Source organism: Ambystoma mexicanum, chromosome 3q, assembly GCF_040938575.1.
Source record: "Ambystoma mexicanum isolate Mex_15411 chromosome 3q, UKY_AmexF1_1, whole genome shotgun sequence".
Taxonomy (NCBI): domain Eukaryota; kingdom Metazoa; phylum Chordata; class Amphibia; order Caudata; family Ambystomatidae; genus Ambystoma; species Ambystoma mexicanum.
Window position 1 is genome coordinate 392,107,606 of NC_090926.1, and position 26,622 is coordinate 392,134,227.

A 26,622-nucleotide genomic window follows, 5' to 3' on the forward strand; every position below is an offset into this window, starting at 1 on the left:
CTACTTCCCGCTCTATTATGCCTTCTCCTTTTTTACTCTCTTCTATGGCCCTTTGAAAAGGAATGCAGGCCTAGCTAAGCCTCGTGAAGGAAATCTACCAACAAAAGATGCATGGGAGGTGCTGTGAGACGAGTAAGAAGGGATGAAGGGGTGATGGGTTGTTGAGTTGGGAAGCACCAGAGGCGTAGCCAGGATTTTCTAGCAAATGGGGTCTGAAGCTAATGTAGTTGGGCCCACTGCAATGACAAAAATCTCTTTAAATGCCCACACAGAGCTGCTGAGTGGGCATTTACAGATTTTGGGTGGGCCTTTCCCCTCAGGCCCTACCCTGCCTACGCCTCTGCACTCTCACCCCCAGGGCAAAGAGTAGGAAAGGCTTGCTACAGCAAGAGTCTTTCAAATCTTTCACTTTTGGGAGCAGAGTGTTTACATTTAAAAATCATGAACAAGCAGCATTAAGAAACCATACAGTAGCAGAGGACAGAGGACTGCCCTGCGCATGTCAATACACCCCAATGACAAAAGCAAAGATTTAACTGACCTGCTTAGCTATTAGCGGCTCACACCTCACAATGATTATCATCTCTCTGTGAAGCAAAACATCCTCTGACTTGGGGTGAAACAGAGATCTAATGTGCCAATGGAAAGCAACATGGAAATTTAGTTTCCTGCTCTCAGAGGAAGGAGGGTCGACAGCTCAATGGGTTAATGCACCTACTGCAGCCTCCTATGTGTAGCCTGCAGGCGACACATTCAGTTGCCGGTGAGATGCTGATACAGGTTTGCTTGCTATGCAGGGGCCGGTGGTCACATCACAGCACCTCGAGAAGGTGTCCTGTTTGAGTCCTAGTGCAATTATGGTATCAACCATGACCCGTAGATTACACCTTTTACACCCGTTTTTTCCAGTCAGTTGGGGCCAGAGAGACAAGCTTGTGTATGGTGGGAGTTACCAAGGCCAGAGTGCCGAAAACAGAGGCACAATTGTTAGTGGGAACGCAGGTATTGAAGGGGCATTAGCTGTTGGCTGATCGCGCAGGGCAATCCATCCCCATTTTCAATAAAAACATTTTTTTTTAAATTAAAAATTTACCCAAGAGACACCGGACATTGGATTAGAACTCAGGTCTCCAACATTGCAAGACAAAGCACTTACCACTTGAGCCACTGGCGGCTGTGCTTCTGAGAGCTGCATTTGGGCGTACATATCTTTCTTCTGCATGCCCCTGTGAGCATGCCCATGTGAGCATGCCCATTTGCATTGTCAAACATGTTCACTGCAGAAAATGAGGATAGAACATCTGGCCCCCGCTCCTCCAAATATCAGCTAACTGCAGTCGCCTCGAGGTTAAGTGCTTGCGTTACAGCGTTGGGGGCATGGGTTTAGGTCCTGCTTTCGGCACATAAACGGAATAGTTGCGTAATCTCCTTGTACAGTTGTGGGTACCCACACTCCTTCTAAAAGGTTCAGTGGTTATGAAAAGAGGTCCTTGGAAAAGGGAGGGTGGAAGAAAGCAGAGAGGCAGGACTGAGGAAGCGCAGGGTAAATAAAGGAGGAGGTGGGGCAGGCTAAAGGGAGTGGTAGGGCTGGATGAATGGGTCCCTGTGGAGAGGGGGCGGGTCTGAGTGAGTGGGGGTAGGACTAGAAGGATATGGTGCAGGTTCCCTGGTAAAAGGAGGGTGGAAGAAAGCAGAGGTGGGACTGTGGTGGTGTGAAAGTGTGGCAGTTGGGGTCCATTCCACACCCTCTCCGCTGGGCCTCCTTTCCCCACATTAGGACCCTCCTTTACACACCCATTCCTCCACAATTCTGGGCCCTCTTCCCCCCATGACACCGTTCCCAGGGCCGACTTATTCGCTGTCTCCCCAGGGCCCACTTTATGCCCTCTAGACCTACCCCCTCCTCCTCTTCTCCACAGGGACCCATTCATCCAGCCCTACCTCCCCCTACTTTATTTACCGGTCACTTCCTCGCCTCCACATCCCGCTTCTCTGCTTTCTTCCACCCTCCCTTTACCAGGGAACTCATTACATTACATAGCCACTGAACCTTTTAGGAGTGTGGGTACCCACCACTGTACAACAAGGAGATTACCCAACTATTCTGTTTATGTGCCGAAAGCAGTACTCGAACCCAGGCCCCCCCAGCGCTGTAACGCAAGCACTTAACCTCTAGGCCACTGCAGTTAGCTGGTATTTGGTGGAGTGGGGGAGGGGGGACAGATGTTCTATCCTCCTTGGTTTCAGTGAACATGTTTCACAATGCAAATGGGTATGCTCACAGGGGCATGCAGGAGAAAGATATATACGCCCAAAAGCAACCTTTGGAAGCATGGCAATCAGTGGCTCAAGTTGTAAATCCTTGGTCTTGCAATGCTGGAGACCTGAGTTCTAATCCAATGTCCGGTATCTCTAGGGCATTTTTTTTTTTCATTTAAAAAAATGTTTTTATTGAAAATTGGGATGCATTGCCCTGCCCGATCAGCCAACAGCTAACGCCCCTTCAATACATGTGTTCCCACTAACAGTTGTGCCTTTGTATTCTGCACTCTGGCCTTAGTAACACCCATACACAAGCTTGTCTCTCTGGCCCCAACTGACTGGAAAAAACGAGGGGAAAAGGTGCAATCTGGGGGTCATGGCTGATTCCATAATTGCACTGGGACTCAAACAGCACACCTTCTCGAGGTGCTGTGAGGTGACCACCGGCACCTGCATATCAAACAAACCTGTATCAGCATCTCACCAGCAACTGAATGTGTCGCCTGCAAGGTACACATAGGAGGCTGCAGTAGGTGCATTAACCCATTGGGCTGTCGACCCTCCTTCCTCTGAGAGCAGGAAACTGCATTTCCATGTTGACTTACTTTGGCACATTAGATCTATCTTTCACCCCAATTCAGAGGATGTTTTGCTTCACGGAGAGATGATAATCATTGTGAGGTGTGAGCCACTAATAGCTAAGCAGGTCAGTTAAATCTTTGACCTTGTCATTGGGGTGTATTGTTATGCGCAGAGCAGCAGTCTTATGCCCTCTGCTACTGTACGCTTTCGTATTGGTGCTTGTTCATGATTCTAAAATGTAAACAGTCTGCTCTCAAAAGTGAAAGATTTGAAAGACTCTTGCTGTAACAAGCCTTTCCCACTCTTTGCCCTGGCGGTGAGAGAGCTGCTTTCTGCCTTTAACTTCCCCAATTGTGGAGTGGCTGGCTCCACCACTGACAACCAGTGCCTAATCCTGGAGGAAAACGGACAGAGGTCTGCGCCCTGCATCCTCCATGCGTCCCTAACGCTCCCAAACGCGACCACAGCCCATACGGGCACAGCCCTATGTCCTATGCAGCCCCTCTGGTGAAGCCACCCACACAACTAAGGGTTAGGATCTGTTCTATTCCACGTAGGCCTGGCCACCTAGGCCCCAGAAAGTGTCACAGCCTGCTTTATAAACCTTAGTGACGGTGGCCTAGGTGAAGATGATGTTGATGGAATACTGATGCCTTTTGCCTCCCAGAAGCCACCTGGGAGAATAGTAAAATGAAGGGGTGTTCCTGCTCTGCTGCCCTGTGTTTGCCCTCTGCCTAAGTGACATTCATTCTGGGCTCTCCAGGCAAATGTATCCATCTGGGAGAGAGCTAGGAATAGGACGTCTCTTTCTGCAGGCACAGTGGGGAAGACTCAGAGAGCTACATGCCTGAGACATCTTTCCTTGTCCCTCGCTCATTGTTCTGTTGCCTAACTTCTAACTCTCTGCCAGGCCAGGCCCTGTTTCTTTTACTGCCAACCCCCCTGACCCCTCGTCTTTCACCTACTTCCCGCTCTATTATGCCTTCTCCTTTTTTACTCTCTTCTGTGGCCCTTTGAAAAGGAATGCAGGCCTAGCTAAGCCTCGTGAAGGAAATCTACCAACAAAAGATGCATGGGAGGTGCTGTGAGACGAGTAAGAAGGGATGAAGGGGTGATGGGTTGTTGAGTTGGGAAGCACCAGAGGCGTAGCCAGGATTTTCTAGCAAATGGGGTCTGAAGCTAATGTAGTTGGGCCCACTGCAATGACAAAAATCTCTTTAAATGCCCACACAGAGCTGCTGAGTGGGCATTTACAGATTTTGGGTGGGCCTTTCCCCTCAGGCCCTACCCTGCCTACGCCTCTGCACTCTCACCCCCAGGGCAAAGAGTAGGAAAGGCTTGCTACAGCAAGAGTCTTTCAAATCGTTCACTTTTGGGAGCAGAGTGTTTACATTTAAAAATCATGAACAAGCAGCATTAAGAAACCATACAGTAGCAGAGGACAGAGGACTGCCCTGCGCATGTCAATACACCCCAATGACAAAAGCAAAGATTTAACTGACCTTCTTAGCTATTAGCGGCTCACACCTCACAATGATTATCATCTCTCTGTGAAGCAAAACATCCTCTGACTTGGGGTGAAACAGAGATCTAATGTGCCAATGGAAGGCAACATGGAAATTTAGTTTCCTGGTCTCAGAGGAAGGAGGGTCGACAGCTCAATGGGTTAATGCACCTACTGCAGCCTCCTATGTGTAGCCTGCAGGCGACACATTCAGTTGCCGGTGAGATGCTGATACAGGTTTGCTTGCTATGCAGGGGCCGGTGGTCACATCACAGCACCTCGAGAAGGTGTCCTGTTTGAGTCCGTGTGCAATTATGGTATCAACCATGACCCGTAGATTACACCTTTTACACCCGTTTTTTCCAGTCAGTTGGGGCCAGAGAGACAAGCTTGTGTATGGGTGTTACCAAGGCCAGAGTGCCGAAAACAGAGGCACAATTGTTAGTGGGAACGCAGGTATTGAAGGGGCATTAGCTGTTGGCTGATCGCGCAGGGCAATCCATCCCCATTTTCAATAAAAACATTTTTTTTTAATTAAAAAAATTACCCGAGAGACACCGGCCATTGGATTAGAACTCAGGTCTCCAACATTGCAAGACAAAGCACTTACCACTTGAGCCACTGGTGGCTGTGCTTCTGAGAGCTGCATTTGGGCGTACATATCTTTCTTCTGCATGCCCCTGTGAGCATGCCCATGTGAGCATGCCCATTTGCATTGTCAAACATGTTCACTGCAGAAAATGAGGATAGAACATCTGGCCCCCGCTCCTCCAAATATCAGCTAACTGCAGTCGTCTCGAGGTTAAGTGCTTGCGTTACAGCGTTGGGGGCATGGGTTTAAGTCCTGCTTTCGGCACATAAACGGAATAGTTGTGTAATCTCCTTGTACAGTTGTGGGTACCCACACTCCTTCTAAAAGGTTCAGTGGTTATGAAAAGAGGTCCTTGGAAAAGGGAGGGTGGAAGAAAGCAGAGAGGCAGGACTGAGGAAGCGCAGGGTAAATAAAGGAGGAGGTGGGGCAGGCTAAAGGGAGTGGTAGGGCTGGATGAATGGGTCCCTGTGGAGAGGGGCGGGTCTGGGTGAGTGGGGGTAGGACTAGAAGGATATGGTGCAGGTTCCCTGGTAAAAGGAGGGTGGAAGAAAGCAGAGGTGGGACTGTGGTGGTGAGAAAGTGTGGCAGTTGGGGTCCATTCCACACCCTCTCCGCTGGGCCTCTTTTCCCCACATTAGGACCCTCCTTTACACACCCCTTCCTCCACAATTCTGGGCCCTCTTCCCCCCATGACACCGTTCCCAGGGCCGACTTATTCGCTGTCACCCCAGGGCCCACTTTATGCCCTCTAGACCTACCCCCTCCTCCTCTTCTCCACAGGGACCCATTCATCCAGCCCTACCTCCCCCTACTTTATTTACCGGCCACTTCCTCGCCTCCACATCCCGCTTCTCTGCTTTCTTCCACCCTCCCTTTACCAGGGAACTCATTACATTACATAGCCACTGAACCTTTTAGGAGTGTGGGTACCCACCACTGTACAAGGAGATTACCCAACTATTCTGTTTATGTGCCGAAAGCAGTACTCGAACCCAGGCCCCCCCAGCGCTGTAACGCAAGCACTTAACCTCTAGGCCACTGCAGTTAGCTGGTATTTGGTGGAGTGGGGGAGGGGGGACAGATGTTCTATCCTCCTTGGTTTCAGTGAACATGTTTCATAATGCAAATGGGTATGCTCACAGGGGCATGCAGGAGAAAGATATATACGCCCAAAAACGACCCTCGGAAGCAAGGCAATCAGTGGCTCAAGCTGTAAATCCTTGGTCTTGCAATGCTGGAGACCTGAGTTCTAATCCAATTTCCAGTATCTTTTGGGCATTTTTTTTTTTCATTTAAAAAAAATGTTTTTATTGAAAATTGGGATGCATTGCCCTGCCCGATCAGCCAACAGCTAACGCCCCTTCAATACATGTGTTCCCACTAACAGTTGTGCCTTTGTATTCTGCACTCTGGCCTTAGTAACACCCATACACAAGCTTGTCTCTCTGGCCCCAACTGACTGGAAAAAACGAGGGGAAAAGGTGCAATCTGGGGGTCATGGCTGATTCCATAATTGCACTGGGACTCAAACAGCACACCTTCTCGAGGTGCTGTGAGGTGACCACCGGCACCTGCATATCAAGCAAACCTGTATCAGCATCTCACCAGCAACTGAATGTGTCGCCTGCAAGGTACACATAGGAGGCTGCAGTAGGTGCATTAACCCATTGGGCTGTCGACCCTCCTTCCTCTGACAGCAGGAAACTGCATTTCCATGTTGACTTACTTTGGCACATTAGATCTATCTTTCACCCCAATTCAGAGGATGCTTCGCTTCACGGAGAGATGATAATCATTGTGAGGTGTGAGCCACTAATAGCTAAGCAGGTCAGTTAAATCTTTGACCTTGTCATTGGGGTGTATTGTTATGCGCAGGGCAGCAGTCTTATGCCCTCTGCTACTGTACGCTTTCGTATTGGTGCTTGTTCATGATTCTAAAATGTAAACAGTCTGCTCTCAAAAGTGAAAGATTTGAAAGACTCTTGCTGTAACAAGCCTTTCCCACTCTTTGCCCTGGCGGTGAGAGAGCTGCTTTCTGCCTTTAACTTCCCCAATTGTGGAGTGGCTGGCTCCACCACTGACAACCAGTGCCTAATCCTGGAGGAAAACGGACAGAGGTCTGCGCCCTGCATCCTCCATGCGTCCCTAACGCTCCCAAACGCGACCACACCCCATACGGGCACAGCCCTATGTCCTATGCAGCCCCTCTGGTGAAGCCACCCACACAATTTAGGGTTAGGATCTGTGCTCTTCCACGTAGGCCTGGCCACCTAGGCCCCAGAAAGTGTCACAGCCTGCTTTATAAACCTTAGTGACGGTGGCCTAGGTGAAGATGATGTTGATGGAATACTGATGACTTTTGCCTCCCAGAAGCCACCTGGGAGCATAGTAAAATGAAGGGGTGTTCCTGCTCTGCTGCCCTGTGTTTGCCCTCTGCCTAAGTGACATTCATTCTGGGCTCTCCAGGCAAATGTATCCATCTGGGAGAGAGCTAGGAATAGGACGTCTCTTTCTGCAGGCACAGTGGGGAAGACTCAGAGAGCTACATGCCTGAGACATCTTTCCTTGTCCCTCGCTCATTGTTCTGTTCCCTAACTTCGAACTCTCTGCCAGGCCAGGCCCTGTTTCTTTTACTGCCAACCCCCCTGACCCCTCGTCTTTCACCTACTTCCCGCTCTATTATGCCTTCTCCTTTTTTACTCTCTTCTATGGCCCTTTGAAAAGGAATGCAGGCCTAGCTAAGCCTCGTGAAGGAAATCTACCAACAAAAGATGCATGGGAGGTGCTGTGAGACGAGTAAGAAGGGATGAAGGGGTGATGGGTTGTTGAGTTGGGAAGCACCAGAGGCGTAGCCAGGATTTTCTAGCAAATGGGGTCTGAAGCTAATGTAGTTGGGCCCACTGCAATGACAAAAATCTCTTTAAATGCCCACACAGAGCTGCTGAGTGGGCATTTACAGATTTTGGGTGGGCCTTTCCCCTCAGGCCCTACCCTGCCTACGCCTCTGCACTCTCACCCCCAGGGCAAAGAGTAGGAAAGGCTTGCTACAGCAAGAGTCTTTCAAATCTTTCACTTTTGGGAGCAGAGTGTTTACATTTAAAAATCATGAACAAGCAGCATTAAGAAACCATACAGTAGCAGAGGACAGAGGACTGCCCTGCGCATGTCAATACACCCCAATGACAAAAGCAAAGATTTAACTGACCTGCTTAGCTATTAGCGGCTCACACCTCACAATGATTATCATCTCTCTGTGAAGCAAAACATCCTCTGACTTGGGGTGAAACAGAGATCTAATGTGCCAATGGAAAGCAACATGGAAATTTAGTTTCCTGCTCTCAGAGGAAGGAGGGTCGACAGCTCAATGGGTTAATGCACCTACTGCAGCCTCCTATGTGTAGCCTGCAGGCGACACATTCAGTTGCCGGTGAGATGCTGATACAGGTTTGCTTGCTATGCAGGGTCCGGTGGTCACATCACAGCACCTCGAGAAGGTGTCCTGTTTGAGTCCTAGTGCAATTATGGTATCAACCATGACCCGTAGATTACACCTTTTACACCCGTTTTTTCCAGTCAGTTGCGGCCAGAGAGACAAGCTTGTGTATGGGTGTTACCAAGGCCAGAGTGCCGAAAACAGAGGCACAATTGTTAGTGGGAACGCAGGTATTGAAGGGGCATTAGCTGTTGGCTGATCGCGCAGGGCAATCCATCCCCATTTTCAATAAAAACATTTTTTTTTAATTAAAAAAAATACCCAAGAGACACCAGACATTGGATTAGAACTCAGGTCTCCAACATTGCAAGACAAAGCACTTACCACTTGAGCCACTGGTGGCTGTGCTTCTCAGAGTTGCATTTGGGCGTATATATCTTTCTTCTGCATGCCCCTGTGAGCATGCCCATGTGAGCATGCCCATTTGCATTGTCAAACATTGTCACTGCAGAAAATGAGGATAGAACATCTGGCCCCCGCTCCTCCAAATATCAGCTAACTGCAGTCGCCTCGAGGTTAAGTGCTTGCGTTACAGCGTTGGGGGCATGGGTTTAAGTCCTGCTTTCGGCACATAAACGGAATAGTTGCGTAATCTCCTTGTACAGTTGTGGGTACCCACACTCCTTCTAAAAGGTTCAGTGGTTATGAAAAGAGGTCCTTGGAAAAGGGAGGGTGGAAGAAAGCAGAGAGGCGGGGCTGAGTAGGCGCAGGGTAAATAAAGGAGGAGGTGGGGCAGGCTAAAGGGAGTGGTAGGGCTGGATGAATGGGTCCCTGTGGAGAGGGGGCGGGTCTGGGTGAGTGGGGGTAGGACTAGAAGGATATGGTGCAGGTTCCCTGGTAAAAGGAGGGTGGAAGAAAGTAGAGGTGGGACTGTGGTGGTGAGAAAGTGTGGCAGCTGGGGTCCATTCCACACCCTCTCCGCTGGGCCTCCTTTCCCCACATTAGGACCCTCCTTTACACACCCATTCCTCCACAATTCTGGGCCCTCTTCCCCCCATGACACCGTTCCCAGGGCCGACTTATTCGCTGTCTCCCCAGGGCCCACTTTATGCCCTCTAGACCTACCCCCTCCTCCTCTTCTCCACAGGGACCCATTCATCCAGCCCTACCTCCCCCTACTTTATTTACTGGCCACTTCCTCGCCTCCACATCCCGCTTCTCTGCTTTCTTCCACCCTCCCTTTACCAGGGATCTCATTACATTACATAGCCACTGAACCTTTTAGGAGTGTGGGTACCCACCACTGTACAAGGAGATTACCCAACTATTCTGTTTATGTGCCGAAAGCAGTACTCGAACCCAGGCCCCCCCAGCACTGTAACGCAAGCACTTAACCTCTAGGCCACTGCAGTTAGCTGGTATTTGGTGGAGCGGGGGAGGGGGGACAGATGTTCTATCCTCCTTGGTTTCAGTGAACATGTTTCACAATGCAAATGGGTATGCTCACAGGGGCATGCAGGAGAAAGATATATACGCCCAAAAGCGACCCTCGGAAGCATGGCAATCAGTGGCTCAAGCTGTAAATCCTTGGTCTTGCAATGCTGGTGACCTGAGTTCTAATCCAATGTCCGGTATCTCTTGGGCATTTTTTTTTTCATTAAAAAAAATGTTTTTATTGAAAATTGGGATGCATTGCCCTGCCTGATCAGCCAACAGCTAACGCCCCTTCAATACATGTGTTCCCACTAACAGTTGTGCCTTTGTATTCTGCACTCTGGCCTTAGTAACACCCATACACAAGCTTGTCTCTCTGGCCCCAACTGACTGGAAAAAAACGAGGGGAAAAGGTGCAATCTGGGGGTCATGGCTGATTCCATAATTGCACTGGGACTCAAACAGCACACCTTCTCGAGGTGCTGTGAGGTGACCACCGGCACCTGCATATCAAGCAAACCTGTATCAGCATCTCACCAGCAACTGAATGTGTCGCCTGCAAGGTACACATAGGAGGCTGCAGTAGGTGCATTAACCCATTGGGCTGTCGACCCTCCTTCCTCTGAGAGCAGGAAACTGCATTTCCATGTTGACTTACTTTGGCACATTAGATCTATCTTTCACCCCAATTCAGAGGATGCTTTGCTTCACGGAGAGATGATAATCATTGTGAGGTGTGAGCCACTAATAGCTAAGCAGGTCAGTTAAATCTTTGACCTTGTCATTGGGGTGTATTGTTATGCGCAGGGCAGCAGTCTTATGCCCTCTGCTACTGTACGCTTTCGTATTGGTGCTTGTTCATGATTCTAAAATGTAAACAGTCTGCTCTCAAAAGTGAAAGATTTGAAAGAGTCTTGCCGTAACAAGCCTTTCCCACTCTTTGCCCTGGCGGTGAGAGAGCTGCTTTCTGCCTTTAACTTCCCCAATTGTGGAGTGGCTGGCTCCACCACTGACAACCAGTGCCTAATCCTGGAGGAAAACGGACAGAGGTCTGCGCCCTGCATCCTCCATGCGTCCCTAACGCTCCCAAACACGACCACAGCCCATACGGGCACAGCCCTATGTCCTATGCAGCCCCTCTGGTGAAGCCACCCACACAATTTAGGGTTAGGATCTGTGCTCTTCCACGTAGGCCTGGCCACCTAGGCCCCAGAAAGTGTCACAGCCTGCTTTATAAACCTTAGTGACGGTGGCCTAGGTGAAGATGATGTTGATGGAATACTGATGCCTTTTGCCTCCCAGAAGCCACCTGGGAGCATAGTAAAATGAAGGGGTGTTCCTGCTCTGCTGCCCTGTGTTTGCCCTCTGCCTAAGTGACATTCATTCTGGGCTCTCCAGGCAAATGTATCCATCTGGGAGAGAGCTAGGAATAGGACATCTCTTTCTGCAGGCACAGTGGGGAAGACTCAGAGAGCTACATGCCTGAGACATCTTTCCTTGTCCCTCGCTCATTGTTCTGTTCCCTAACTTCTAACTCTCTGCCAGGCCAGGCCCTGTTTCTTTTACTGCCAACCCCCCTGACCCCTCATCTTTCACCTACTTCCCGCTCTATTATGCCTTCTCCTTTTTTATTCTCTTCTATGGCCCTTTGAAAAGGAATGCAGGCCTAGCTAAGCCTCGTGAAGGAAATCTACCAACAAAAGATGCATGGGAGGTGCTGTGAGACGAGTAAGAAGGGATGAAGGGGTGATGGGTTGTTGAGTTGGGAAGCACCAGAGGCGTAGCCAGGATTTTCTAGCAAATGGGGTCTGAAGCTAATGTAGTTGGGCCCACTGCAATGACAAAAATCTCTTTAAATGCCCACACAGAGCTGCTGAGTGGGCATTTACAGATTTTGGGTGGGCCTTTCCCCTCAGGCCCTACCCTGCCTACGCCTCTGCACTCTCACCCCCAGGGCAAAGAGTAGGAAAGGCTTGCTACAGCAAGAGTCTTTCAAATCTTTCACTTTTGGGAGCAGAGTGTTTACATTTAAAAATCATGAACAAGCAGCATTAAGAAACCATACAGTAGCAGAGGACAGAGGACTGCCCTGCGCATGTCAATACACCCCAATGACAAAAGCAAAGATTTAACTGACCTGCTTAGCTATTAGCGGCTCACACCTCACAATGATTATCATCTCTCTGTGAAGCAAAACATCCTCTGACTTGGGGTGAAACAGAGATCTAATGTGCCAATGGAAGGCAACATGGAAATTTAGTTTCCTGCTCTCAGAGGAAGGAGGGTCGACAGCCCAATGGGTTAATGCACCTACTGCAGCTCCTATGTGTAGCCTGCAGGCGACACATTCAGTTGCCGGTGAGATGCTGATACAGGTTTGCTTGCTATGCAGGGGCCGGTGGTCACATCACAGCACCTCGAGAAGGTGTCCTGTTTGAGTCCTAGTGCAATTATGGTATCAACCATGACCTGTAGATTACACCTTTTACACCCGTTTTTTCCAGTCAGTTGGGGCCAGAGAGACAAGCTTGTGTATGGGTGTTACTAAGGCCAGAGTGCCGAAAACAGAGGCACAATTGTTAGTGGGAACGCAGGTATTGAAGGGGCATTAGCTGTTGGCTGATCGCGCAGGGCAATCCATCCCCATTTTCAATAAAAACATTTTTTTTTAAATTAAAAAAATTACCCAAGAGACACCGGACATTGGATTAGAACTCAGGTCTCCAACATTGCAAGACTAAGCACTTACCACTTGAGCCACTGGTGGCTGTGCTTCTGAGAGTTGCATTTGGGCGTACATATCTTTCTTCTGCATGCCCCTGTGAGCATGCCCATGTGAGCATGCCCATTTGCATTGTCAAACATGTTCACTGCAGAAAATGAGGATAGAACATCTGGCCCCCGCTCCTCCAAATATCAGCTAACTGCAGTCGCCTCGAGGTTAAGTGCTTGCGTTACAGCGTTGGGGGCATGGGTTTAAGTCCTGCTTTCGGCACATAAACGGAATAGTTGCGTAATCTCCTTGTACAGTTGTGGGTACCCACACTCCTTCTAAAAGGTTCAGTGGTTATGAAAAGAGGTCCTTGGAAAAGGGAGGGTGGAAGAAAGCAGGGAGGCAGGACTGAGGAAGCGCAGGGTAAATAAAGGAGGAGGTGGGGCAGGCTAAAGGGAGTGGTAGGGCTGGATGAATGGGTCCCTGTGGAGAGGGGGCGGGTCTGGGTGAGTGGGGGTAGGACTAGAAGGATATGGTGCAGGTTCCCTGGTAAAAGGAGGGTGGAAGAAATCAGAGGTTGGACTGTGGTGGTGAGAAAGTGTGGCAGTTGGGGTCCATTCCACACCCTCTCCGCTGGGCCTCCTTTCCCCACATTAGGACCCTCCTTTACACACCCATTCCTCCACAATTCTGGGCCCTCCTCCCCCCATGACACCGTTCCCAGGGCCGACTTTTTCGCTGTCTCCCCAGGGCCCACTTTATGCCCTCTAGACCTACCCCTTCCTCCTCTTCTCCACATGGACCCATTCATCCAGCCCTACCTCCCCCTACTTTATTTACCGGCCACTTCCTCGCCTCCACATCCCGCTTCTCTGCTTTCTTCCACCCTCCCTTTACCAGGGAACTCATTACATTACATAGCCACTGAACCTTTTAGGAGTGTGGGTACCCACCACTGTACAAGGAGATTACCCAACTATTCTGTTTATCTGCCGAAAGCAGTACTGGAACCCAGGCCCCCCCAGCGCTGTAACGCAAGCACTTAACCTCTAGGCCACTGCAGTTAGCTGGTATTTGGTGGAGCGGGGGAGGGGGGACAGATGTTCTATCCTCCTTGGTTTCAGTGAACATGTTTCACAATGCAAATGGGTATGCTCACAGGGGCATGCAGGAGAAAGATATATACGCCCAAAAGCGACCCTCGGAAGCATGGCAATCAGTGGCTCAAGCTGTAAATCCTTGGTCTTGCAATGCTGGAGACCTGAGTTCTAATCCAATGTCCAGTATCTCTTGGGCATTTTTTTTTTCATCTAAAAAAAATGTTTTTATTGAAAATTGGGATGCATTGCCCTGCCCGATCAGCCAACAGCTAACGCCCCTTCAATACATGTGTTCCCACTAACAGTTGTGCCTTTGTATTCTGCACTCTGGCCTTAGTAACACCCATACACAAGCTTGTCTCTCTGGCCCCAACTGACTGGAAAAACCGAGGGGAAAAGGTGTAATCTGGGGGTCATGGCTGATTCCATAATTGCACTGGGACTCAAACAGCACACCTTCTCGAGGTGCTGTGAGGTGACCACCGGCCCCTGCATAGCAAGCAAACCTGTATCAGCATCTCACCAGCAACCGAATGTGTCGCCTGCAAGGTACACATAGGAGGCTGCAGTAGGTGCATTAACCCATCGGGCTGTCGACCCTCCTTCCTCTGAGAGCAGGAAACCGCATTTCCATGTTGACTTACTTTGGCACATTAGATCTATCTTTCACCCCAATTCAGAGGATGTTTTGCTTCACGGAGAGATGATAATCATTGTGAGGTGTGAGCCACTAATAGCTAAGCAGGTCAGTTAAATCTTTGACCTTGTCATTGGGGTGTATTGTTATGCGCAGGGCAGCAGTCTTATGCCCTCTGCTACTGTACGCTTTCGTATTGGTGCTTGTTCATGATTCTAAAATGTAAACAGTCTGCTCTCAAAAGTGAAAGATTTGAAAGACTCTTGCTGTAACAAGCCTTTCCCACTCTTTGCCCTGGCGGTGAGAGAGCTGCTTTCTGCCTTTAACTTCCCCAATTGTGGAGTGGCTGGCTCCACCACTGACAACCAGTGCCTAATCATGGAGGAAAACGGACAGAGGTCTGCGCCCTGCATCCTCCATGCGTCCCTAACGCTCCCAAACGCGACCACAGCCCATACGGGCACAGCCCTATGTCCTATGCAGCCCCTCTGGTGAAGCCACCCACACAACTTAGGGTTAGGATCTGTGCTCTTCCACGTAGGCCTGGCCACCTAGGCCCCAGAAAGTGTCACAGCCTGCTTTATAAACCTTAGTGACGGTGGCCTAGGTGAAGATGATGTTGATGGAATACTGATGCCTTTTGCCTCCCAGAAGCCACCTGGGAGCATAGTAAAATGAAGGGGTGTTCCTGCTCTGCTGCCCTGTGTTTGCCCTCTGCCTAAGTGACATTCATTCTGGGCTCTCCAGGCAAATGTATCCATCTGGGAGAGAGCTAGGAATAGGACGTCTCTTTCTGCAGGCACAGTGGGGAAGACTCAGAGAGCTACATGCCTGAGACATCTTTCCTTGTCCCTCGCTCATTGTTCTGTTCCCTAACTTCGAACTCTCTGCCAGGCCAGGCCATGTTTCTTTTACTGCCAACCCCCCTGACCCCTCGTCTTTCACCTACTTCCCGCTCTATTATGCCTTCTCCTTTTTTACTCTCTTCTATGGCCCTTTGAAAAGGAATGCAGGCCTAGCTAAGACTCGTGAAGGAAATCTACCAACAAACGATGCATGGGAGGTGCTGTGAGACGAGTAAGAAGGGATGAAGGGGTGATGGGTTGTTGAGTTGGGAAGCACCAGAGGCGTAGCCAGGATTTTCTAGCAAATGGGGTCTGAAGCTAATGTAGTTGGGCCCACTGCAATGGCAAAAATCTCTTTAAATGCCCACACAGAGCTGCTGAGTGGGCATTTACAGATTTTGGGTGGGCCTTTCCCCTCAGGCCCTACCCTGCCTACGCCTCTGCACTCTCACCCCAGGGCAAAGAGTAGGAAAGGCTTGCTACAGCAAGAGTCTTTCAAATCTTTCACTTTTGGGAGCAGAGTGTTTACATTTATAAATCATGAACAAGCAGCATTAAGAAACCATACAGTAGCAGAGGACAGAGGACTGCCCTGCGCATGTCAATACACCCCAATGACAAAAGCAAAGATTGAACTGACCTGCTTAGCTATTAGCGGCTCACACCTCACAATGATTATCATCTCTCTGTGAAGCAAAATATCCTCTGACTTGGGGTGAAACAGAGATCTAATGTGCCAATGGAAGGCAACATGGAAATTTAGTTTCCTGCTCTCAGAGGAAGGAGGGTCGACAGCTCAATGGGTTAATGCACCTACTGCAGCCTCCTATGTGTAGCCTGCAGGCGACACATTCAGTTGCCGGTGAGATGCTGATACAGGTTTTCTTGCTATGCAGGGGCCGGTGGTCACATCACAGCACCTCGAGAAGGTGTCCTGTTTGAGTCCTAGTGCAATTATGGTATCAACCATGACCCGTAGATTACACCTTTTACACCCGTTTTTTCCAGTCAGTTGGGGCCAGAGAGACAAGCTTGTGTATGGGTGTTACCAAGGCCAGAGTGCCGAAAACAGAGGCACAATTGTTAGTGGGAACGCAGGTATTGAAGGGGCATTAGCTGTTGGCTGATCGCGCAGGGCAATCCATCCCCATTTTCAATAAAAACATTTTTTTTTTTAAATTAAAAAAATTACCCAAGAGACACCGGACATTGGATTAGAACTCAGGTCTCCAACATGGCAAGACAAAGCACTTACCACTTGAGCCACTGGTGGCTGTGCTTCTGAGACCTGCATTTGGGCGTACATATCTTTCTTCTGCATGCCCCTGTGAGCATGCCCATGTGAGCATGCCCATTTGCATTGTCAAACATGTTCACTGCAGAAAATGAGGATAGAACATCTGGCCCCCTCTCCTCCAAATATCAGCTAACTGCAGTCGTCTCGAGGTTAAGTGCTTGCGTTACAGCGTTGGGGGCATGGGTTTAAGTCCTGCTTTCGGCACATAAACGGAATAGTTGCGTAATCTCCTTGTACAGTTGTGGGTACCCACACTCCTTCTAAAAGGTTCAGTGGTTATGAAAAGAGGTCCTTGGAAAAGGGAGGGTGGAAGAAAGCAGAGAGGCAGGACTGAGGAAGCGCAGGGTAAATAAAGGAGGAGGTGGGGCAGGCTAAAGGGAGTGGTAGGGCTGGATGAATGGGTCCCTGTGGAGAGGGGGCGGGTCTGGGTGAGTGGGGGTAGGACTAGAAGGATATGGTGCAGGTTCCCTGGTAAAAGGAGGGTTGAAGAAATCAGAGGTGGGACTGTGGTGGTGAGAAAGTGTGGCAGTTGGGGTCCATTCCACACCCTCTCCGCTGGGCGTCCTTTCCCCACATTAGGACCCTCCTTTACACACCCATTCCTCCACAATTCTGGGCCCTCTTCCCCCCATGACACCGTTCCCAGGGCCGACTTTTTCGCTGTCTCCCCAGGGCCCACATTATGCCCTCTAGACCTACCCCTTCCTCCTCTTCTCCACAGGGACCCATTCATCCAGCCCTACCTCCCCCTACTTTATTTACCGGCCACTTCCTCGCCTCCACATCCCGCTTCTCTGCTTTCTTCCACCCTCCCTTTACCAGGGAACTCATTACATAGCCACTGAACCTTTTAGGAGTGTGGGTACCCACCACTGTACAAGGAGATTACCCAACTATTCTGTTTATGTGCCGAAAGCAGTACTCGAACCCAGGCCCCCCCAGCGCTGTAACGCAAGCACTTAACCTCTAGGCCACTGCAGTTAGCTGGTATTTGGTGGAGCGGGGGAGGGGGGACAGATGTTCTATCCTCCTTGGTTTCAGTGAACATGTTTCACAATGCAAATGGGTATGCTCACAGGGGCATGCAGGAGAAAGATATATACGCCCAAAAGCGACCCTCAGAAGCATGGCAATCAGTGGCTCAAGCTTTAAATCCTTGGTCTTGCAATGCTGGAGACCTGAGTTCTAATCCAATGTCCGGTATCTCTTGGGCATTTTTGTTTTTCATTTAAAAAAATGTTTTTATTGAAAATTGGGATGCATTGCCCTGCCCGATCAGCCAACAGCTAACGCCCCTTCAATACATGTGTTCCCACTAACAGTTGTGCCTTTGTATTCTGCACTCTGGCCTTAGTAACACCCATACACAAGCTTGTCTCTCTGGCCCCAACTGACTGGAAAAACCGAGGGGAAAAGGTGTAATCTGGGGGTCATGGCTGATTCCATAATTGCACTGGGACTCAAATAGCACACCTTCTCGAGGTGCTGTGAGGTGACCACCGGCCCCTGCATAGCAAGCAAACCTGTATCAGCATCTCACCAGCAACTGAATGTGTCGCCTGCAAGGTACACATAGGAGGCTGCAGTAGGTGCATTAACCCATCGGGCTGTCGACCCTCCTTCCTCTGAGAGCAGGAAACTGCATTTCCATGTTGACTTACTTTGGCACATTAGATCTATCTTTCACCCCAATTCAGAGGATGTTTTGCTTCACGGAGAGATGATAATCATTGTGAGGTGTGAGCCACTAATAGCTAAGCAGGTCAGTTAAATCTTTGACCTTGTCATTGGGGTGTATTGTTATGCGCAGGGCAGCAGTCTTATGCCCTCTGCTACTGTACGCTTTCGTATTGGTGCTTGTTCATGATTCTAAAATGTAAACAGTCTGCTCTCAAAAGTGAAAGATTTGAAAGACTCTTGCTGTAACAAGCCTTTCCCACTCTTTGCCCTGGCGGTGAGAGAGCTGCTTTCTGCCTTTAACTTCCCCAATTGTGGAGTGGCTGGCTCCACCACTGACAACCAGTGCCTAATCCTGGAGGAAAACGGACAGAGGTCTGCGCCCTGCATCCTCCATGCGTCCCTAACGCTCCCAAACGCGACCACACCCCATACGGGCACAGCCCTATGTCCTATGCAGCCCCTCTGGTGAAGCCACCCACACAATTTAGGGTTAGGATCTGTGCTCTTCCACGTAGGCCTGGCCACCTAGGCCCCAGAAAGTGTCACAGCCTGCTTTCTAAACCTTAGTGACGGTGGCCTAGGTGAAGATGATGTTGATGGAATACTGATGCCTTTTGCCTCCCAGAAGCCACCTGGGAGCATAGTAAAATGAAGGGGTGTTCCTGCTCTGCTGCCCTGTGTTTGCCCTCTGCCTAAGTGACATTCATTCTGGGCTCTCCAGGCAAATGTATCCATCTGGGAGAGAGCTAGGAATAGGACGTCTCTTTCTGCAGGCACAGTGGGGAACACTCAGAGAGCTACATGGCTGAGACATCTTTCCTTGTCCCTCGCTCATTGTTCTGTTCCCTAACATCGAACTCTCTGCCAGGCCAGGCCCTGTTTCTTTTACTGCCAACCCCCCTGACCCCTCGTCTTTCACCTACTTCCCGCTCTATTATGCCTTCTCCTTTTTTACTCTCTTCTATGGCCCTTTGAAAAGGAATGCAGGCCTAGCTAAGCCTCGTGAAGGAAATCTACCAACAAAAGATGCATGGGAGGTGCTGTGAGACGAGTAAGAAGGGATGAAGGGGTGATGGGTTGTTGAGTTGGGAAGCACCAGAGGCGTAGCCAGGATTTTATAGCAAATGGGGTCTGAAGCTAATGTAGTTGGGCCCACTGCAATGGCAAAAATCTCTTTAAATGCCCACACAAAGCTGCTGAGTGGGCATTTACAGATTTTGGGTGGGCCTTTCCCCTCAGGCCCTACCCTGCCTACGCCTCTGCACTCTCACCCCCAGGGCAAAGAGTAGGAAAGGCTTGCTACAGCAAGAGTCTTTCAAATCTTTCACTTTTGGGAGCAGAGTGTTTACATTTAAAAATCATGAACAAGCAGCATTAAGAAACCATACAGTAGCAGAGGACAGAGGACTGCCCTGCGCATGTCAATACACCCCAATGACAAAAGCAAAGATTTAACTGACCTGCTTAGCTATTAGCGGCTCACACCTCACAATGATTATCATCTCTCTGTGAAGCAAAACATCCTCTGACTTGGGGTGAAACAGAGATCTAATGTGCCAATGGAAGGCAACATGGAAATTTAGTTTCCTGCTCTCAGAGGAAGGAGGGTCGACAGCTCAATGGGTTAATGCACCTACTGCAGCCTCCTATGTGTAGCCTGCAGGCGACACATTCAGTTGCCGGTGAGATGCTGATACAGGTTTGCTTGCTATGCAGGGGCCGGTGGTCACATCACAGCACCTCGAGAAGGTGTCCTGTTTGAGTCCTAGTGCAATTATGGTATCAACCATGACCCGTAGATTACACCTTTTACACCCGTTTTTTCCAGTCAGTTGGGGCCAGAGAGACAAGCTTGTGTATGGGTGTTACCAAGGCCAGAGTGCCGAAAACAGAGGCACAATTGTTAGTGGGAACGCAGGTATTGAAGGGGCATTAGCTGTTGGCTGATCGCGCAGGGCAATCCATCCCCATTTTCAATAAACCATTTTTTTTTAAATTAAAAAAATTACCCAAGAGACACTGGACATTGGATTAGAACTCAGGTCTCCAACATTGCAAGACAAAGCACTTACCACTTGAGCCACTGGTGGCTGTGCTTCTGAGAGTTGCATTTGGGCGTACATATCTTTCTTCTGCATGCCCCTGTGAGCATGCCCATGTGAGCATGCCCATTTGCATTGTCAAACATGTTCACTGCAGAAAATGAGAATAGAACATCTGGCCCCCGCTCGTCCAAATATCAGCTAACTGCAGTCGCCTCGAGGTTAAGTGCTTGCGTTACAGCGTTGGGGGAATGGGTTTAAGTCCTGCTTTCGGCACATAAACGGAATAGTTGCGTAATCTCCTTGTACAGTTGTGGGTACCCACACTCCTTCTAAAAGGTTCAGTGGTTATGAAAAGAGGTCCTTGGAAAAGGGAGGGTGGAAGAAAGCAGAGAGGCAGGACTGAGGAAGCGCAGGGTAAATAAAGGAGGAGGTGAGGCAGGCTAAAGGGAGTGGTAGGGCTGGATGAATGGGTCCCTGTGGAGAGGGGGCGGGTCTGGGTGAGTGGGGGTAGGACTAGAAGGATATGGTGCAGGTTCCCTGGTAAAAGGAGGGTCGAAGAAATCAGAGGTGGGACTGTGGTGGTGAGAAAGTGTGGCAGTTGGGGTCCATTCCACACCCTCTCCGCTGGGCCTCCTTTCCCCACATTAGGACCCTCCTTTACACACCCATTCCTCCACAATTCTGGGCCCTCTTCCCCCCATGACACCGTTCCCAGGGCCGACTTATTCACTGTCTCCCCAGGGCCCACTTTATGCCCTCTAGACCTACCGCCTCCTCCTCTTCTCCACAGGGACCCATTCATCCAGCCCTACCTCCCCCTACTTTATTTACCGGTCACTTCCTCGCCTCCACATCCCGCTTCTCTGCTTTCTTCCACCCTCCCTTTACCAGGGAACTCATTACATTACATAGCCACTGAACCTTTTAGGAGTGTGGGTACCCACCACTGTACAAGGAGATTACCCAACTATTCTGTTTATGTGCCGAAAGCAGTACTCGAACCCAGGCCCCCCCAGCGCTGTAACGCAAGCACTTAACCTCTAGGCCACTGCAGTTAGCTGGTATTTGGTGGAGCGGGGGAGGGGGGACAGATGTTCTATCCTCCTTGGTTTCAGTGAACATGTTTCACAATGCAAATGGGTATGCTCACAGGGGCATGCAGGAGAAAGATATATACGCCCAAAAGCGACCCTCGGAAGCATGGCAATCAGTGGCTCAAGCTGTAAATCCTTGGTCTTGCAATGCTGTAGACCTGAGTTCTAATCCAATGTCCAGTATCTCTTGGGCATTTTTTTTTTCATTTAAAAAAAATGTTTTTATTGAAAATTGGGATGCATTGCCCTGCCCGATCAGCCAACAGCTAACGCCCCTTCAATACATGTGTTCCCACTAACAGTTGTGCCTTTGTATTCTGCACTCTGGCCTTAGTAACACCCATACACAAGCTTGTCTCTCTGGCCCCAACTGACTGGAAAAACCGAGGGGAAAAGGTGTAATCTGGGGGTCATGGCTGATTCCATAATTGCACTGGGACTCAAATAGCACACCTTCTCGAGGTGCTGTGAGGTGACCACCGGCCCCTGCATAGCAAGCAAACCTGTATCAGCATCTCACCAGCAACTGAATGTGTCGCCTGCAAGGTACACATAGGAGGCTGCAGTAGGTGCATTAACCCATTGGGCTGTCGACCCTCCTTCCTCTGAGAGCAGGAAACTGCATTTCCATGTTGACTTACTTTGGCACATTAGATCTATCTTTCACCCCAATTCAGAGGATGTTTTGCTTCACGGAGAGATGATAATCATTGTGAGGTGTGAGCCACTAATAGCTAAGCAGGTCAGTTAAATCTTTGACCTTGTCATTGGGGTGTATTGTTATGCGCAGGGCAGCAGTCTTATGCCCTCTGCTACTGTACGCTTTCGTATTGGTGCTTGTTCATGATTCTAAAATGTAAACAGTCTGCTCTCAAAAGTGAAAGATTTGAAAGACTCTTGCTGTAACAAGCCTTTCCCACTCTTTGCCCTGGCGGTGAGAGAGCTGCTTTCTGCCTTTAACTTCCCCAATTGTGGAGTGGCTGGCTCCACCACTGACAACCAGTGCCTAATCCTGGAGGAAAACGGACAGAGGTCTGCGCCCTGCATCCTCCATGCGTCCCTAACGCTCCCAAACGCGACCACAGCCCATACGGGCACAGCCCTATGTCCTATGCAGCCCCTCTGGTGAAGCCACCCACACAACTTAGGGTTAGGATCTGTGCTCTTCCACGTAGGCCTGGCCACCTAGGCCCCAGAAAGTGTCACAGCCTGCTTTATAAACCTTAGTGACGGTGGCCTAGGTGAAGATGATGTTGATGGAATACTGATGCCTTTTGCCTCCCAGAAGCCACCTGGGAGCATAGTAAAATGAAGGGGTGTTCCTGCTCTGCTGCCCTGTGTTTGCCCTCTGCCTAAGTGACATTCATTCTGGGCTCTCCAGGCAAATGTATCCATCTGGGAGAGAGCTAGGAATAGGACGTCTCTTTCTGCAGGCACAGTGGGGAACACTCAGAGAGCTACATGCCTGAGACATCTTTCCTTGTCCCTCGCTCATTGTTCTGTTCCCTAACATCGAACTCTCTGCCAGGCCAGGCCCTGTTTCTTTTACTGCCAACCCCCCTGACCCCTCGTCTTTCACCTACTTCCCGCTCTATTATGCCTTCTCCTTTTTTACTCTCTTCTATGGCCCTTTGAAAAGGAATGCAGGCCTAGCTAAGCCTCGTGAAGGAAATCTACCAACAAAAGATGCATGGGAGGTGCTGTGAGACGAGTAAGAAGGGATGAAGGGGTGATGGGTTGTTGAGTTGGGAAGCACCAGAGGCGTAGCCAGGATTTTATAGCAAATGGGGTCTGAAGCTAATGTAGTTGGGCCCACTGCAATGGCAAACATCTCTTTAAACGCACACACAAAGCTGCTGAGTGGGCATTTACAGATTTTGGGTGGGCCTTTCCCCTCAGGCCCTACCCTGCCTACGCCTCTGCACTCTCACCCCCAGGGCAAAGAGTAGGAAAGGCTTGCTACAGCAAGAGTCTTTCAAATCTTTCACTTTTGGGACCAGAGTGTTTACATTTAAAAATCATGAACAAGCAGCATTAAGAAACCATACAGTAGCAGAGGACAGAGGACTGCCCTGCGCATGTCAATACACCCCAATGACAAAAGCAAAGATTTAACTGACCTGCTTAGCTATTAGCGGCTCACACCTCACAATGATTATCATCTCTCTGTGAAGCAAAACATCCTCTGACTTGGGGTGAAACAGAGATCTAATGTGCCAATGGAAGGCAACATGGAAATTTAGTTTCCTGCTCTCAGAGGAAGGAGGGTCGACAGCTCAATGGGTTAATGCACCTACTGCAGCCTCCTATGTGTAGCCTGCAGGCGACACATTCAGTTGCCGGTGAGATGCTGATACAGGTTTGCTTGCTATGCAGGGGCCGGTGGTCACATCACAGCACCTCGAGAAGGTGTCCTGTTTGAGTCCTAGTGCAATTATGGTATCAACCATGACCCGTAGATTACACCTTTTACACCCGTTTTTTCCAGTCAGTTGGGGCCAGAGAGACAAGCTTGTGTATGGGTGTTACCAAGGCCAGAGTGCCGAAAACAGAGGCACAATTGTTAGTGGGAACGCAGGTATTGAAGGGGCATTAGCTGTTGGCTGATCGCGCAGGGCAATCCATCCCCATTTTCAATAAAAACATTTTTTTTTAAATTAAAAAAATTACCCAAGAGACACTGGACATTGGATTAGAACTCAGGTCTCCAACATTGCAAGACAAAGCACTTACCACTTGAGCCACTGGTGGCTGTGCTTCTGACAGTTGCATTTGGGCGTACATATCTTTTTTCTGCATGCCCCTGTGAGCATGCCCATGTGAGCATGCCCATTTGCATTGTCAAACATGTTCACTGCAGAAAATGAGAATAGAACATCTGGCCCCCGCTCGTCCAAATATCAGCTAACTGCAGTCGCCTCGAGGTTAAGTGCTTGCGTTACAGCGTTGGGGGAATGGGTTTAAGTCCTGCTTTCGGCACATAAACGGAATAGTTGCGTAATCTCCTTGTACAGTTGTGGGTACCCACACTCCTTCTAAAAGGTTCAGTGGTTATGAAAAGAGGTCCTTGGAAAAGGGAGGGTGGAAGAAAGCAGAGAGGCAGGAATGAGGAAGCGCAGGGTAAATAAAGGAGGAGGTGGGGCAGGCTAAAGGGAGTGGTAGGGCTGGATGAATGGGTCCCTGTGGAGAGGGGGCGGGTCTGGGTGAGTGGGGGTAGGACTAGAAGGATATGGTGCAGGTTCCCTGGTAAAAGGAGGGTCGAAGAAATCAGAGGTGGTGAGAAAGTGTGGCAGTTGGGGTCCATTCCACACCCTCTCCGCTGGGCCTCCTTTCCCCACATTAGGACCCTCCTTTACACACCCATTCCTCCACAATTCTGGGCCCTCTTCCCCCCATGACACCGTTCCCAGGGCCGACTTATTCGCTGTCACCCCAGGGCCCACTTTATGCCCTCTAGACCTACCCCCTCCTCAGGGACCCATTCATCCAGCCCTACCTCCCCCTACTTTATTTACCGGCCACTTCCTCGCCTCCACATCCCGCTTCTCTGCTTTCTTCCACCCTCCCTTTACCAGGGAACTCATTACATTACATAGCCACTGAACCTTTTAGGAGTGTGGGTACCCACCACTGTACAAGGAGATTACCCAACTATTCTGTTTATGTGCCGAAAGCAGTACTCGAACCCAGGCCCCCCCAGCGCTGTAACGCAAGCACTTAACCTCTAGGCCACTGCAGTTAGCTGGTATTTGGTGGAGCGGGGGAGGGGGGACAGATGTTCTATCCTCCTTGGTTTCAGTGAACATGTTTCACAATGCAAATGGGTATGCTCACAGGGGCATGCAGGAGAAAGATATATACGCCCAAAAGCGATCCTCGGAAGCATGGCAATCAGTGGCTCAAGCTGTAAATCCTTGGTCTTGCAATGCTGGAGACCTGAGTTCTAATCCAATGTCCGGTATCTCTTGGGCATTTATTTTTTCATTTAAAAAAAATGTTTTTATTGAAAATTGGGATGCATTGCCCTGCCCGATCGGCCAACAGCTAATGCCCCTTCAATACATGTGTTCCCACTAACAGTTGTGCCTTTGTATTCTGCACTCTGGCCTTAGTAACACCCATACACAAGCTTGTCTCTCTGGCCCCAACTGACTGGAAAAAACGAGGGGAAAAGGTGCAATCTGGGGGTCATGGCTGATTCCATAATTGCACTGGGACTCAAACAGCACACCTTCTCGAGGTGCTGTGAGGTGACCACCGGCACCTGCATATCAAGCAAACCTGTATCAGCATCTCACCAGCAACTGAATGTGTCGCCTGCAAGGTACACATAGGAGGCTGCAGTAGGTGCATTAACCCATTGGGCTGTCGACCCTCCTTCCTCTGAGAGCAGGAAACTGCATTTCCATGTTGACTTACTTTGGCACATTAGATCTATCTTTCACCCCAATTCAGAGGATGCTTTGCTTCACGGAGAGATGATAATCATTGTGAGGTGTGAGCCACTAATAGCTAAGCAGGTCAGTTAAATCTTTGACCTTGTCATTGGGGTGTATTGTTATGCGCAGGGCAGCAGTCTTATGCCCTCTGCTACTGTACGCTTTCGTATTGGTGCTTGTTCATGATTCTAAAATGTAAACAGTCTGCTCTCAAAAGGGAAAGATTTGAAAGACTCTTGCTGTAACAAGCCTTTCCCACTCTTTGCCCTGGCGGTGAGAGAGCTGCTTTCTGCCTTTAACTTCCCCAATTGTGGAGTGGCTGGCTCCACCACTGACAACCAGTGCCTAATCCTGGAGGAAAACGGACAGAGGTCTGCGCCCTGCATCCTCCATGCCTCCCTAACGCTCCCAAACGCGACCACAGCCCATACGGGCACAGCCCTATGTCCTATGCAGCCCCTCTCGTGAAGCCACCCACACAATTTAGGGTTAGGATCTGTGCTCTTCCACGTAGGCCTGGCCACCTAGGCCCCAGAAAGTGTCACAGCCTGCTTTATAAACCTTAGTGACGGTGGCCTAGGTGAAGATGATGTTGATGGAATACTGATGCCTTTTGCCTCCCAGAAGCCACCTGGGAGCATAGTAAAATGAAGGGGTGTTCCTGCTCTGCTGCCCTGTGTTTGCCCTCTGCCTAAGTGACATTCATTCTGGGCTCTCCAGGCAAATGTATCCATCTGGGAGAGAGCTAGGAATAGGACGTCTCTTTCTGCAGGCACAGTGGGGAAGACTCAGAGAGCTACATGCCTGAGACATCTTTCCTTGTCCCTCGCTCATTGTTCTGTTCCCTAACTTCTAACTCTCTGCCAGGCCAGGCCCTGTTTCTTTTACTGCCAACCCCCCTGACCCCTCATCTTTCACCTACTTCCCGCTCTATTATGCCTTCTCCTTTTTTACTCTCTTCTATG